This window comes from Typopeltis vanoorti, chromosome 11 (genome assembly GCF_054136105.1).
Source record: "Typopeltis vanoorti isolate ZY-2024b chromosome 11, IOZ_Tvanoo_1.0, whole genome shotgun sequence".
In the NCBI taxonomy this organism is placed as follows: domain Eukaryota; kingdom Metazoa; phylum Arthropoda; class Arachnida; order Uropygi; family Thelyphonidae; genus Typopeltis; species Typopeltis vanoorti.
This window is the reverse complement of record NC_143559.1, coordinates 107,463,827-107,474,098: the sequence shown is the minus strand read 5'-3', so window position 1 is coordinate 107,474,098 and position 10,272 is coordinate 107,463,827. Positions and strand designations below refer to the sequence as shown.

The window sequence follows — 10,272 nt, the reverse complement described above, 5'->3', positions numbered from 1 at the left end:
TAAACTGGAGCAGATGGGGATAGATATAGGGTTGGTGAGATGGATAGGAGGGTCGTTGAAGGAGAGATACCAGAGAGTGGTTTATTCAGGAGTGGAGTCTAAAAGACAGCTTGTGACTAGTGGAGTGCCACACGGCTCTGTTCTTGGACCACTGCTTTTCAATTTGTTCATCAATGATATAGGAAAGGATTTGAGAGGAAGTGTTCACTTGTTTGCTGTTGATGCAAAGTTTGGTAGAGCAATTATGAGTGCACAGGATGTCAAAATTTTACAGGATGATTTGGATAGTTTGGAGGACTGGGCTAGGAAAAATGGATGTCAATTCAATGTGGCAAAGTGTAGGGTATTGAAGTTTAGGGGGCACATTGCAAAAGTGACTAAAACAGCTCACCAAATTACTTGGCTTCTGAAAAATACTTTAACATGCAGAGACAAACAAGTTGTTGTTCCTCTGTATCGAGCCTTGATAAGACCCCATCTGGACTACTGTGCCCAGTTATGGGCACCAGGATTTCTTCCTGATGGGGAGGAAGTGGAGAGGATCCAGAGACGAGTGACCAAGATGATAGCAGGTCTGTGGAATGAACCTTATGAGAATAGGTTGAAGATTTGTGGGTTGCAGAAATTAGTTGATTGGCGAAGGAGGGGTTATATGATTGAAACATTCAAATTACTGAAGAGTTTCTATAAGATTGATCCAGAAGATATTTTTGAAAATATGACTGGTGGTGGGAGGACTAGGGGCCATGAATGGAAGCTGGGCAAGAGCATGGTTGACATAGGTGTTAGAGCTAGGTTGTTTACTTGGAGAGTAGTGAATGAGTTGAATAAGCTTCCAGAGTCTGTTGTGGGTGCTACGACCGTGAATGAGTTCAAGGCAAGGTATGATAGATACTGTGTGAATGTCGAATAGTTGTTCTTGACATGATGTTAGGGCCTCCCTCGATGAGTCTGTCGACTCCTGGGAGTTGCCCGGAACAACAACAACAATAATAATAATAATAATAATAATTTATTTTATTATTATTTTTTTTGAACTTGCGATTTGCGATGTCGTTTTTCACATAATACAAAATACATAAAAACGACTACGAAAATAAATATGTAAATAAAAATTTATATATTTGAAATATATATTTGATATAATTTTGATATACAGTATATACAGGGTGTTCGGGATAAATTTGACATATTTATAATTAATTATATTTTTCCGTAAGTTACATGTATTAACACACACTTCTCTTCATTTAAAAGTTTGGACCCTTCTTCATTCATATACAAGATGTCAGAAAGGATGGATAGCTGGAACCCACCTGAATCATGGAAGAGAATAACTTGTATCATGATGATTCGTGCCCGCCATCAAAATAAGGATATTACGACTGCTGCCCAATGCTCCCTGAATACAGTAAAAACAATCAGGCATGATCTAGAGACTTGCAATGGTGACTACGAGGATGTAGCAAGAAGAAAGATCCCTAGCAGACGATCTGATTGCGTTCGTACAGCAGAATTCCTCGCAAATCTGCAGGAACAGGTGTTGAAGAACCCTGGCATTGGAATTCGGGCTTTGTTCGTGGAGTTGCTAACTGTAGTCAAGCCCTGGATAACAAGGGTAGCCAATGGTAGGCCGTATGTATGGCAGCAGGATTCGGCCCCTTGCCACACCTCTGGGAAAAGTCAAAAATGGTTGTCTGAAAATTTCTACGACTTCACCAGTCCAAATGTTTGGCCTCCAAGCTCCCCAGACCTTAACCCCATGGATTATTTTGTATGGGGCGCAGTTGAAAAAGACACCAATCGCACTTCCAGTAATACAAAAGCCCAGTTAATGGATAAAATTAAAACAGTTTTTGCGGCCCTTCCCAGGGAGACTGTAGCATCAGCTTGTTCGAGGTTCCGAAGCAGAATTGAAGCTGTGATCGATGCTAATGGTGGTTATTTTGAGTAAATCTTGTTGATAGTATTGTAATTAACTCTGCCTGTAATGTTTTTTGTCAATTCATTAAATTTAATAGATACAAAGAAGATTTTCTTTTTCCTTACGAAACTGTCAAATTTATCCCGAACACCCTGTATATCAAAATTCTGAAATATCAGTTTTTCGCCCAATTTACATATATATATATATGAGAGAGAGAGAGAGAGAACGAGCGCCCTATATATATATATATAGGGCGCTCATTCATAAAATTATATTATATATAATCTTATAATATAAAATTATATATAATATAATGTTATATTATATATAAAAATTACTTGGTAACCCTAATTTAGTTTATTCCCAAGGTAAAAAAAAACTCATTCACACACACACACACACACACACACATAGAAAGTATTTTACCTTGGGTATGGAGTTAAACCAGGTTTAAAATAGCTTGATATCTTTAACATTTATTATACCCAAGGTAAAATACTTTCTACATTTATATCTCCTCCTGAGATTTTTATTCAATAAGGTTAATACACCTTATGGTAACTTGTTCTGGTAAAATACTTATAAGCTCTGTATTACTAAAATCTTAATATTTCTAGCCTGGCTCCCACTGATGAGACCTCGATAGGGGTCGGAACTGGTGGGGGATGGCCTTGAGAGGCTCTGCTTGGGGATAGGTTTTTGCCTGCCTCCGAGTTGTGCCACTGCTGAGATTATGGTTCTGGCTGGTGGTGGGGTGAGCCTGCTACTGGGTAGAGCCAATGCTGAGAAGTTCTTCTCGGTGATGGGGTGAGCCTGTCATTGAGTGGAACAACGCTGAGTAGGACGGTCTTTCGGCCACTATGGAGTGGTCTAGGGATAGTCCTAATTTTTAGAGAGGTCTTTACTTAAATACACCTCAATAAAGGTCGAAACCGGTCTGGGTAGTGGCCCCTTGCCTTTAATACATAGCATCATACATCTTCTCCAGGAGATGTGCTTTGCATTAAGGGTAAATATTAAGATTAGTGATCAGAGCTTATTATATTATATATATATATATATATATATATATATATATATATATATATATCAGAGCTTATTATATATATATATATATAGGGCGCTCTATATAATAAATATTTTTTATTTATTTATTATTATTATTTTTTTTTTTTTGAACTTGCGATGTCGTTTTTCACATAATACAAAATGCATAAATCCCTAAAAATGAGTACGAAAATAAATATGTAAATAAAAAAATTATATATTTGAAATATATATTTGATAAACAGTAGAAATATTTTTAGTTATAAAATTTCAAAGGAACGTCATTCATCGGAATACTCTTTGAGTATGAATTTGTCGCCATTTTGTTCTGTTGAGTGTAGGATAGTAATGTGTATTTTACGTGATTCATATTAATAATACTTTTATAAAAGGCTTTCTATCTGTTTTTGTTATAATTTTAATCCAATGATGGCGTTTAATTCGCGTGATTGTAGAGTATGCTTATAAATTTACATATGTGTAATTGATTTTAATAAACGTTGGACTTGTGTTGCAGGGATATGTGTTGATATAGTCAGTGCATCAAACGCATGTAATAAACATTTTATATTCGAATCATATCATCTTGAAATTATATATATAGTTTTGAAAAAATCTGTTTACACAAGTTGGTAGTACTGTGAATTTTGGTAATGATAATTGTGACTGGACATTTGTTTTGTTTTCGTAATCATAACTTCGAGTAAGCCAATGAAAATGAATGAATGAAGTTACATGTTTGTCTGACGATTTTCGATCGATATTAAAGTTTGTAATTAAACATCTTGTGTTTGTATAGGTTGCTGTTGCAGGCCTTTTATGAAGAGAAGTAGGCAGTTTATTCCATTTAATCAGCAGACCCTATGGTCTTGTAATGTTTTACATTTCATTTCTAACGGACTCGGATTGGCATGCTGGTTATAGGATCAGAATTTTACACTAACTTGTAAAATATTGACAGACAGTCGTTCGTAATTTCCCTGAGTGTTGCCAGTGGAGAAATGAAATGCTCATCCAAGGATCCATTATTAAACTTTGGAATTTAATAAAGGATTGTCTCCAGAAAGGATATTCCATGTTGTCATCATTAAATACCATTAAATTCGATTCATTAAGAAATGGAAAAGAGGGTCAAGTGTGACAGACTTCATCATTTGCAGGTGTGCAATTCTTAAATAAACATACGTATTAGAATAAAGTAAAATGCATTATTTTTAAGTTTTGAAATTGCCAGCAAGTTATTCAATATATTGATTCAATATACCTTCAATATATTGATTGATTGATTTATTATATAGAATATTACAGAAAAGCTGAATTAGTTAACAATATGCATAGTTTAAATTTCGTAGTCTTGAGAAGTGTAAATTTGAACTTTTATTATTGAATTACTTTAGTAATTGAAATGTTTTGTTTTTCTTTTCATATTTTTCTAGCAGCAAAACTGACGATAAGATTAAATTTTTTTATGCAGTTAAAAACGTTTATAGATGTTCTCTATGCTAATTAAATATAAATGCTGCGTTAATGAAATTGAAGAAATTATAAAAGTTTATGTGAGCCTTTCTCAATCTTTCTTCATTTACTGTTGAACAGAACACAGACATGGTGTGTATTTGTATTCATACACTGCACTGTGGTAGAGTACAGTCATGACCGGAAAAAAGGAACAGAAGTGGAAAAGTAAACCCATGCATAAATGTACCAACATTTATAGGGATGAAAATTATAAAGATAGATGATGGTGAATAAAGCAATTGGAGAAGAATGGATCCTAAGACCTCACATTTCTTAAGTCCAGAGAGAAAGGTGAGGTCATAAAATGTTGGCCTTATGAAGTAAAAAGATTTATAAAGCAAAGAAAGAAGCAGCTGTTCATTCATCTCTTGATAATTTCACAAGCCCAAATGAATTGTTAAATGACCAAATTAAACATTGCATTTTTTATATATATATATTTTTTTATACTATTTATACTGTATTGTATTACTTTGCATTAATAATTACATATTGAAATATAATGTGCCTGTAGAACATGTTAATATACTATTGTATATATTATTATTATTATTATTATTATTATTATTATTATTCAGGCCTCCATGGAGTCAAAAGACTCATCGGAGGTCCTTCCTAAGAACATAAAGTCTGTCAAGACTCATCGAGGAGAGGCCCCCCCTAAGAAACACAGTCTATCATACCACTCCTTAAACTCATTGACCGTTCTTGCTCTCACCACTCCATCAGGCAATGCATTCCATGGTTCAACCACCCTCCATGCAAAGAAACCACCCCTCACACTCTTGCTCACAGTTTTCTCTCATAACTTCGAGGGATGGCCTCTTGTCATCACTCCCTTCTGTTGTTCAACCAAGCGAAAGAACTTCCCAGTGTCAACCCTGTAACCACCTCGCAACAGTTTAAGTCTCAATCGTATCACCTCTCCTTCTTCTATCCACCAAACTCTGTAGTCCACATTCCCTCAGCCAATCCTTATAACCAAAATTGTACAGTCCTGAAACCATCTTTATCATCCGTCTCTGTACCCTTCAAATCCTGGGGACCAAATCTGTGAACAATAGTCTAAGTGTGGTCTGATCAGAGACTTATACACCGGAATGATAACCCTTTTATCTCTGCAGGTCAATGTCCTCATAATTGCAGCAATCCTCTGTGTTACCTTCACCACCTTTGCAATATGTCCTCTAAATTTCAGGTTTCTATCAATCATCAACCTTAGATCTCTTGTCTCCCCTACTTCCTCCAGTATAACTCCTCCCATAGAGTATGCAGCATCCCATCGATGTTTCCCATACCTCAAGACCTTACATTTTACTGCATTAAACTGACACCCCCATTCATTTTCCCATCTATCTAGCTTATTCAAATCCTCTTGCAGGGCTACCACATCTGCACTATTACTAATAATCCTTCCCAACTTCGCATCATCCGCAAACAACTGAATATCCCCTTGCAATCCACTGGCAATGTCATTGATATAAAGGTTAAACACTATAGGTCCTAGTACTGAGCCCTGTGGGACCCCCACTTGTAACCCTCTGCCTCTTTGGAACTGCTCCACCATACACAACTCTCTGATACCTATCAGACAGCCAATCCTGAATCCAGTTGACCAATCTGACATCCAGACCCATGTGCTGCAACTTAAATATCAGCTTATCATGTGGCACCCTGTCAAATGCCTTCGCTAAGTCTAAGAAAATTGCAGTATATGCCTTTCCCTCGTCTAATGTTCTTGTAACATTATTATAAAAGGCTAGCATATTGCTAAAACAAGAGCGCCCCTTCACAAATCCATGTTGACTCTCACAGATGACATTACCCTCATCTGCCCAATGCTGTGTACAGTCCCTCACTACTTTCTCCAAGATCTCAACAACTACTGATGACACACAAACTGGCCTCTAATTAGACACTTCCAGTCTGTTACCGCCCTTATGCAATGGCACTATCTTACCTTCCTTCCATTCCCTGGGCACCTTTCCTGCAGCCAGACTTTCATTGAAAAGCCAGGTTAAAGTTAGCACTGTCAGTTCCCTAGCACATTCTCTCAAAACTTGTGGTGAAATACCATCCAGTCCCAAAGCTTTACTGACATCCAGAGTACTCGGTATCTGATTTCCAGAGTACTCAGTATCTGAAACACACTCTCCCCCAATACCTCTAAACCTCACCCTGCCCTATCCCTGTAGCATTAAAACTGACTCCTCTAGGATGAAATACTCCAATAAAGTGTTTTGAACAATTCCACTATGTCCTCTGCATCATTCACTCTATTCCCATTTTTATCCCACAATATGACTCTTCCATGAGAGGATTAGAAAAATGGTCAGACGAACTCAAACTCAAAATCAACCCAGACAAAACAAAACTAAGTACATTTAGTACAGACAGGAAAAATAGACATTCCTACAATCCCAAAGTCATGATCAATAACAAGCTAATTGAAAAAGTCACAAATCCAAAATACCTTGGTATTACGCTTGATCAGGAATTACGTTTTGCACAACACATCTCTAACACTTCCAACAGAGCTCTAAAAAAATTAAACATACTGAAAAGGCTTTGTGGAACAAATTGGGGCGCAAAGCCAAAAATCCTCAAAACTACTTACACTACACTAATAAGGCCAATAATGGAATATGCAGCACCTATCTGGTCACCTTCGGCCTCATCGGTAAAGAAAAAACTAGACAAAATACAAGCAAAAGCATCCAAGATTATCATTGGTGCAGTCTCATCCACTAACAACATCAGAGCCCAACAGGAATGTGGGCTTGACCTGCTGGAGGACAGACGAAAATTTGCCACCATAAAATTCATAAATAATATCAGAAGCTTCCAAAGTGATCATATCTCCCTAAAAACTTATGAACATTGGAACCAAATTTGCAGACTTCACAGATCATCGACTTTACAATATGATGACACTATCAGGAAAGAAATAGGTCTTGATCAGCTAAATGTCCACATAAACAAAGAACCTCTATTTTCCAGTCCTTTACCTTCAAATACCTCCATAAATCTAAACCTTACCAAACTCTGTACAAAAAAAGAACCAAAAGAAATGCTTAAAGAAAAAGGCCTAAATACCATCAACCTTCTTTCATCCTCCAAACAGGTTATTTGTTATACCGATGGATCATCAGACACCAATATGATTAATGGAGGTGCTGGTGTTCTCCTTCTACTCCCGAAAGGTGAAAAACTTGCAATAAAAGTTGGATCTGGGAGAATCGCTTCCAATTTTACCAGCGAACTCTACGCAATAATTAAAGCACTAGAAGCCTATTTAAATCTATCATCATCTCAACAATCTGAAGGAATTATAATTTACAGTGACTCAAGATCAGCTATGGAGGCAATCAAAAATGGCAATACCAAGCTCACACAAGACATCCATAAACTCTTAAATCATCTAAAGTGTTTAGGTAAAAGTTGCATTTTACAATGGATTCCTGCTCATGTAGGCATTGATCACAACGAAGCAGCTGATAAATTAGCAAAAGAGGCCAGAGAACTCAACCAAGAAACTCATATGATAACTCTTGCTGATGCCAATGCACTAGCAAAAGCTAAACTAATTCCATTGAAATCAGTGATACAACATCAAATTCCCGAGATCAATGCTGACAGAAGGACCTCCACCACGATAGCAAGACTACGAACAGGACATTATAGAGGAATGAAGATCAATACAGATGATACGAGAACATATAGAAACTGCAACAACTGCCCCAATACTGAACTGACACCCACTCACATCTTTACCTGTCCAGCAATTACAGCAGCCTTGCAAGAAATAGATCCTAATCTTGAACAACAGCTCTATACAAACAAAATCACAGACATAGCCAAAGCAGTACAAAGAGCACACGGAAACATCTAAGACTCTTCAAAGGACAAGACAACAACAACATCCCACAATATCATTCTTCCACAGTCATTTCTCTTCTTACTGGCCACGTAGCTATGTACTGTTTATATGCAAGCAATACTGTGGAAGCAGAGGTTAAATCTGACTTACATAAAATCAGTGTTATGTAACGTTTGCAGAACATAATTCATACATAAGCCGGGGTTTGTGTGTGTACATCGAACAGTTCTTGCAATTGTGTGTTGGTTATGGACTTGAAATGCGTGACTTAAAATTGATTCATTGAATGCAATGAGAGAAACTGAAAATTATTTTGTGGAGAAACTTATCAGGATGCATGAAAAGGATTGGACTCCTTGGAGGTGTCTTGTTATAATAACAACAGACCCTCATCCTCTTGAAAGCAGGAAAATTCACTGGGAAACATGTAACTAACAGGTAACACACTGGCTTCATTTACCTTGGTGTAATTCCAGCTAAACGCAGAACTCAATCCTGTCACAGGATCTAACTGGCAATTTTCAAAATGCTTTCATCTTAGGTTTAGAACAGCTTGCAGAAGGTTTTGTTAGTTGATGCTGGTTTTTACTACACTTATAATGAAACCAGGAGTTGACGGGACTCCTGTCTAGACCTTTATCAAAGGAAATTGTCAGCTGTTCCATAATCTTAAATTAAGGGGATAAAAAATCCCTTATTATTTTACAGCCAGTAAGCAAAACTCTAAGATTGAAAACTATGATCTACGAGTTTCATGCCGAAGAACTATCGGCAAATCGAAGCGTAAGTAACCACTTGGTAGTACAACTCCAAGTCATCTCGAAGCAAAGGTGGAGCAAGATCCCTCACTGTCCTTGATATTTTCTCATAATGTGAAAACACAGCTCCTAGGAGATGTAATACTGCTTTACATCATGAAGAGAGGTCACTACCCAGACCAGTTTCAACCTTTTTTTTGAGGTCTCATCAGTGAGTAGCTAGACCTGGATGATATCAAAGTTTAAGTGAAAAGAAATTGCATACCTTCACTATACGAATGCCAGAGTGGTGTGCCCATATATATTATATTATATTATAATTAAGATGAAAAGCCATACGACTATTTTCTGGCAAAGTTAGTTAAATTAAGGGGATTAACTCACTTCACCAGAAAATATAGCCATTTGGCTTTTCATCTTAATTATAATGTTCCATAATCTGTTGATTATGGGGTGTTGTGAGTTCGAATCCCATCATGGTCATGGATGTTTGTGATTGTCTTACTAACTCTGTATGGAAAAGGCATCTGCAAACCTACCACTTCTTCTAGCACAAGGCTTTGCTCCCAAAACCCGGTTAGGTACAGGAGTGACCACACGGCGTCTGTGATTGTTGTAGTCACATGAGGTTGTAGTTGTTGGGGAACACTTTGTGATGAAGGCTGTTCTAAAGAATTGAAATATATGGGATAAAGAGAAGCATTTTTGATTATTATTATTGCATTTCGCTATTAAAGGATGTTTGACAGTTGCTGCTTAAGGTTTAACAGATGTAGTGGAAAGCAGAAGAATGATGGATGCCATTTCAGTGAAGAACAGTTTCATCTTATTTTTTTTTCATCTATTTTTTTCATAAATAAGTTTCATCTTATTTCATCATTTTTTCATCTTATCAGAAAAGGCTACATTCACTAGCCCAGATGATAATCTTACTGATTGGAATCTGATTATTATTATTATTATTTTTTTTTTCATTTTTGAGAATGGCTAAAGTGTTTGCAATTATTAATCTTATGTTTCATGGTATTAAACATATCAAACTCATGAAACATAAGATGAGTATTTTCTTTAGTTTTCTAATCTTTGGGAAACACACCGCTATGTTTTGCTTGTGCAGGAAGAGAAAATGAAGCGCTAGCATT

The 10,272-nt window shown here is 36.6% G+C and overlaps 1 protein-coding gene across 3 annotated transcripts in view; it reads left to right on the top strand.

The window, feature by feature from the left end:
• Positions 1-3,294: 3,294 nt before the first annotated feature.
• Positions 3,295-10,272, top strand: part of LOC150101917 (uncharacterized) — an 87,865-nt gene continuing 80,887 nt past the window's right edge. The window contains exons 1-2 of one of the 3 annotated variants that reach the window (XM_090400558.1): positions 3,295-3,527; positions 3,774-4,134. The gene's annotated coding sequence lies outside the window, so the exon portion shown is untranslated. Of the gene's footprint in view, positions 4,135-10,272 lie in introns of all 3 variants that reach the window. The other 2 variants (XM_090400559.1, XM_090400560.1) reach the window with 2 other exon arrangements.